Source organism: Anas platyrhynchos, chromosome 2 (assembly GCF_047663525.1).
Source record: "Anas platyrhynchos isolate ZD024472 breed Pekin duck chromosome 2, IASCAAS_PekinDuck_T2T, whole genome shotgun sequence".
Taxonomy (NCBI): Eukaryota; Metazoa; Chordata; class Aves; order Anseriformes; family Anatidae; genus Anas; species Anas platyrhynchos.
This window is the reverse complement of record NC_092588.1, coordinates 128,348,329-128,354,887: the sequence shown is the minus strand read 5'-3', so window position 1 is coordinate 128,354,887 and position 6,559 is coordinate 128,348,329.

Genomic DNA, 6,559 nt, shown 5'->3' with positions numbered 1-6,559 from the left:
GTTTAATGTTCAGGTGATCAGGCCTCAAAGTAAAATTGGTGAGATGAACAGCATTCTGCAAGGCACATCCAAAAGATTTTAGTGAAAACTTTTAATTGATTTTAATTTTGATTTTAAATCAAAAAAGCATACGGTCCTTGGTATAAAAACAAGCAGCAGACAGTGACCTTAATTTTGAGATATGAGAAATAATAAATAAATAAATAAATAAACAAATAAATACAAGCTGTAGGTAATCTTCAATTTTGCCTTGTGACAATTCACCAAGAAGCACAGCATGTTGTTTTCCCACACTACCAAGCAGTCCCTAGCACATTTCTGGCACTGGAAGGACACAAAGTACTGTGGACAAGAAGCTGTGCTGAGGTGTCAAGCTTTCAATGATGGTCATTTTCCATACAGCCCCTTCAGTGAATCCAGGGAGCCTACATCATTACATTCTCAGTTTGATAGGATATTTGACATCATCCCTGCTTTATTGATATGCTGCATGTACTCCCACACTTAGAAGTTCTCCTTGGATGTCAGTTTGAAGACAAGTGGAAAGCTCATCAATGGTCCAAAAATGATTCTTGTGGGCCATTATTGTTTACATTGGACTGTCCACTCCAGGGGTTATTTTGGAATGTGCTTGCATTGAGGTTTAGGGTTTAAGGTTTTTCAGAAGAGAAACCCAAGTTTATATTTACATACAAAATATTCTTTTATAGAAGAAAGGTCAGAACCATTTGTTTTGCTTGTTTAGCCAAGACACACTGAACATTGTTATATGTTCAGTTCTTCATATTTTTATTTAAGACTTCAGCCTAAAACGTATGGTATGGGCCACTGAGATAATTCATTTTTATTTTTCCTCTTTTTCCCCTCTCTTCCCCTCCCCCCCCCCAAAAAAAATAGTGAAAAGTGTATTGTCTTGAGGAATGACATCTCAAGGAAATGACAGAATAATATAATATAGCCCCAGCTACCCACAGTTGTTTTGGAACAGAAAACTCTGGAAAACAGTGAAAGCAAGGATCAAACTAGTTTTTCTCAGGAAAAATACATTATTTAAAATACCATGCAAATATTTGCAACATTTGAAATTCTAATATAATTTGCCCTGAGGTCTTATACATGTATGTCCCACTTCTTCACCAGGAAGTGACCTGTTTAACCCATGGACAGGAGTGGTGATTATAGTTCTCTTGGTAAGTAGCAAACAGGTCACTGGGTCATGATTTAATAGATTTCTGGTCTTCCAGCAATCTGGATTTCCAGCAATCAAAATGACACAAATAGTCCTAAGACTCATTGCTAAGTAATTACAGAAAACTTATTTATTAAATAACATCTCTACTTGAAACTAAAGGTTTCAAAATCATATTCAAGAGAATAAAACTTAGAAAATGTGCAAGTTAAAACCACTATACTGCAGCTTCTCTCACCATTTCTGGCAGTGCACAGGAATGAAATCCCAAACAAATAAAAAGGAACACAATATCTCTGCTATCCACTTTGCAGCTCAAGAGCAAGAGGCATACAATGCTCATGTTTGCTGTACTTCCACAGTATGAGGGATATTTCTCACTTCAGCATTTTTTGAAGACATAGCTAGGTGAAATGTACTAAAGCCCTGAAAAGCTCTGCGTGAGGTTGTTCTCACCTATACTGAAAAAAAGAAAAAATATACTGAGCAAAAGAAAAAAAAAGTGGGAAGGGAGTAAAAAGGAGAATGAAATGTCCTTTCTTTCTGCATCTGCCTCTACTTGAAGACAGAAAATGACTTGGCCAGACAGAGGGTCAGGGTCAGTCTATGCTTTTATTTTGACACAAAACACCATGGTCCATTTAAACTTAAGGGAAGGACATTGCCTTCAAATGGATTTTTAGCACAGACCACAGAGAGGCTATTCTGTATTTTAAATTAACAGGGACGTGCCTTCTAAATTTTGCTCTGAACGGGATCTGGTTTTGGTGGGGAAAAGAGGTTTGTTGCTCCCTCAACATGACTTATGAAACATTAAAATAAACAATAAGGCTTTGTCTGAAGAGAGAGCTTTGACAGCCAGTATGCAGGACTCCGATATTATGCACTTTCCATTCCAACTGAACAGTCGTTGTATTCTGAGAAACCATGGCAGACTAGTGGATGAAATCCTTATTTGCACAATTATGCACTTATTGGAGTGGCCTTTCCCATAGTGCTTTCACAGTGGGTTTAAATCCATGCCAGTCGTGTTTACTCCTGTCTTCTATCCTGATGTGAACATTTTTCACCCTTTGAGTAACAAGGGATCTTGTGTGTGAAAATGTTATCTCATTATACCTTACAAAGAGTCTCTAATTCAGAGAGATTACATTGTCATTAATTGCTGTAATCGTAGCTTCTGTGTGTATGCTCACTCCAAGGAATGCTCTCAAAATTTTATGTCATAGCTTTTCTTTGTTCAAGTTACCAAAAAACTCCTTAGGAAAACATTTACAGTATAAAAACTGTAGCTTTATAAAAAGCTCTATAAAAACCCTAGCCCTTTTGATACAAAGAGAGACAATTTAGATGATCAGGAATAAGTTTTACGAGACCTCTGTCTCTGTCTTTGGCTTTGAATACTCAAATCTCTGACATTGGTGAGATACATCAGGCTTTAAAAAGCTGGAAAGCAGAATCAGACCTTCTGGGTCTTCATGGACTTGATATTGAACCAAGGACATCTCAGTATTCTCCTAGAAAAGAAAGAAGTATAAAATTTCTGGTTTATTTCTAGTTTGTGTGCTTACAAGGAGGCTGAACAATGTGGAGACTCCCTTGGAGTTTGTTTCCAGATTTCATGACTCACTAATGGTGACTTTTTCATTTTGTTTTCCAAACTATCTCATTGTTTACTTCCAAAATTTCCATTGACTTCAGAGGAAGTCGGATGGCGCCAGTGAGGTTCTTATAGTTTAAGAAAGCCATCCAAATTTGTCACTAACTTGAAAAATTTGGTTTGAGAAGTCCTTTTATATGTGGGTTAATTGCTGTGGTAATGAATACAGCCACTTTTATGTACCAAGATATTTTAGCTTCTCTTCATATTGTAATTATATGTATTATCTTACATCATTAATTAAGTTCAAATGCTCTCTTAACCCTGTCATTAATAACTGTAAAAAAAAAAAAAAAAAAAAAAAAAGTCCAGATTGAAACTAAAGAAAAAAATCCACTGTAAAGACCACTTGTAAGAGCATGATCTGTTTTTTTGTTGATTTTTTTTTTTTTTTTTTACTGCTGGCTTTCAGATACTGCCTCAGGGACTTCATTTGGGTGGTCAAGTAATTCTGCCTGATGAGTAATAAACAAATAATTCTACACCCAATTCTGTTTTATTCCCACTGAGTAGTAGTTCCTTATGCAAGTAGTTCCACTTCAGAGTTTAGGCATGCAGTTAATCCTAGCTATTTATATGGCTAGATACCACTCCCTGAAACAAAGGATACAGTAACAGACCATATGTAAAAAAGTAGAAAATTGTCCAATAAAATGTAAAAAGTCCCATGCAGAAAAGATAGACGTTATATTCATGACTCAGGCACCAAAGTAATTAAAATTTTGGTTAAAAATAAAACTTCTCAACATAATATCTTAATGCTTTTTTCTTCCCAGATATGAAGAGCATTCAAAAAAATCACATACTTATTTTTTTAGTAATAAGTATTTTTTTTAATTGGTGGATTATCACTGCTGCTTTGATCTTTTACACAGTCGTGTTAATGTTAACAAGAGCTTTTTTGATATCAAGAATAATTCACTGAATGTTAGGTGTTGCTTTATATTGTCTTTGGCAGTAGATACTTAGTAATATTAACCAGCTCTGCTTTATTTTTTTTCTGGCAAAAAATCACTTATCAAAAACCAGTCGTTTTACATTTGCTACTAGTGCCAACCATAGGAACCATATACGGAGTTTTGGGATACAGTGGTATTGCTGCAACTGAGTATCTCAAAGACCTGTTGGTTTTTGCAACCTCAACAGAAAAAGAATAAATGATTATTTTTTTTTAATATGTTTTTTTCTATTATATATTTTTTAATTTTTAGCTACAGTGCCTTCTGGCCACTCACTCCAAAACACTTCACTGGAAAATCTAGAAAGAATTCCTTTATTAGTGGCTTAACTGAAAACAGAGTTTGGCAGCTAATCTTCTAAACATCTAAACATCAGAAACTATCCTACTCCTCCTCTGGAGGAAAACATATGCTGCTCTCCAGAGAGCAAAACTCAGAATGTGAAGTATATATGCGTACATTTTGATATATACATTCTCTGGCAAGGGCTTTTTAGAAAATACAACTCCAGCTCAAGGTCAATAAAAAAACGAATAGTTTAGTCCAGGAGATTTATCTGCTAGTTTTTAGAGAACAGATTTTGACCCCTTTATGGAAGTTAATACATCACAATTAGCAGTGAGGTTTGGTCAGCATCAGCCAAAGATGGAGCAGAGTCCTCAGGGCCAAAAACACCACAGGAAACACACTGCTTCTTCCCTTCAAACCTGGCTGGATTATAACTGCAGACAGAAAACATGGTCAGCTAGATTTTACAATATTTAAGAATCATAAAGACTGGTATATTTGAAGATTATTTCCAAATATTGACCCATATAATAGGGCATGTTCTTGTACATGGATACACAACAGTATATATTGATACACAACAAAGTCTCAAAGAGTACTGCTGCAAATTTCCTTTTACTGAGCTTTTCAACAGTGTCTTTCAGTGTGTTAATCTCTGAGTTCACAAGTGATGTAAGGAATTTGGGTTCACGCACCTTCCTATAGTGTTGAATTTCAGTGGCTACAATGTTCTCTGTCTACTCTCAAGCACCTTAAAAACAATCTGGAAAAGCTCACACAGCTGTGGCTGGCACTGCTTTTGCTCTGCATTGTGAGACTGAGTGCTACTAACTTGTCATAGTTGCTTTTAATCTGTTGCTCCTCTTCATCTAAAAATCTGATGTTTGAGTCTTGAGGTACCTTTTTTCATTGCAATCAATACTCTGAGCCATAGTGGGCATGCTCATTGACAAGAAGAAGAAGAAGAAGAAGAAGAAGAAGAAGAAGAAGTAAATCCCCAAATAAATCTCTAGGACTGTGAGCAAGTATGATTTAAAAGCAGAATACAGCTGTATAAAAGGAAGTATATGTTATTGTGCATTAAGATAAATTTCAATAGAAATGAATTTCTTATTACTACTTTATGTTCCAAGGCAGCAGAAACTTTGAAAAATATATTATCTATATTCTTAATAACCCCTAACACTAATATTGTAAATATTAGGAATGAAAATTTAATGTCAAACAGGATAAGGATACTTCTCAGGAAGTATATGCATTTAAGGACTACTGTAGGAACTGGCACCTCTGCATTAGCTCTAGACATGTTATACTTGGCCACAGAAAATACACATTAAAGAGATAATGATGATCCTGTTTAATATTGCAATAATGAAGGAAGGTAAAATAAACCGATGGTTATCCACTTCTGGCTGGGCACTGCCTTTCCATAGCACTGTTCTCTGGAAAGGTCCCTCTTTGTCATCTGACAAATTATCTATATGTATCTATCTGTAGCTGTTGACAGCTACAGACCCCTGATACAAGCAAGATAAATTTCTAGGTTTTAGATCTACCCAACTGCCTGCTAAGATATTGTCCTGAAGCTTTGGTAGTTTAGCTAATTTAGTGTGAGTTCTATCCAACATTTTAAAAGATTAAAGCACATACTGTGAGTTCATCTATGGGGATTTTTATGCTCCCAAGTATTAACTGCTGAGGGGTACAGGAAAACCTTTCTCTGGTGCTCTATTTTCTTTCTGAATTCACTGGGAACAGCAGAAGTTCAGAATCTCTGAAAACAATCCTCTGTTATTTAAGTCAGTTAAGCTGTTGCAACTCTGAATCTTGTTGACAAAGTTCATTAATTCAAATTAGTGTAATAAGTTGTGCATTTTAGGGTTGGCCAAGGGAACATTTAGAGTCTTTTTTGCCTATAGATTCCTCAGATGCTAACCATTACAGTTTGTTTTCCTGTAAAGTAGTCTATGAATAGTACAGAAACAAGGAGGATTTGACAAGAAACAGAACTATGTAACACAAAACACCAAAATACTCATGTTCTCCCTCACCTCCACTAAGGGTTTCTTTTTCTGTTTTTCCCTACCGAAGAAAGTATAACTGTTGAGCCAGCACCCACAGCCTTTTTAGGAGCTTGTCTATAAGGGCAGCTGTTGCTTCATTTAGGACAGAGAACAGAAAGACTTCTTTCTTTCCCAGATATAGTCATAAATCTCAGTAGAAGGCATCAACTACAACTTAATGTGCCACAAGGCTGACTTTTGCATTTTCTTGGTTTCTTTGAAGTCATCTGAGCAGATCTGGGACATAGCTGTGTCCTGTGATGAAACCCATTTTTTCAGAACTCTGAAAGTATCCTCAAAGAGTGTGCAAAACAGTCACATTACTCTTCTGTTCACTTTAGCACTCATTCGTTTGAAGATATTACTAATGTCTTGAGTGATCTATTCTGAGTAGCTTTTT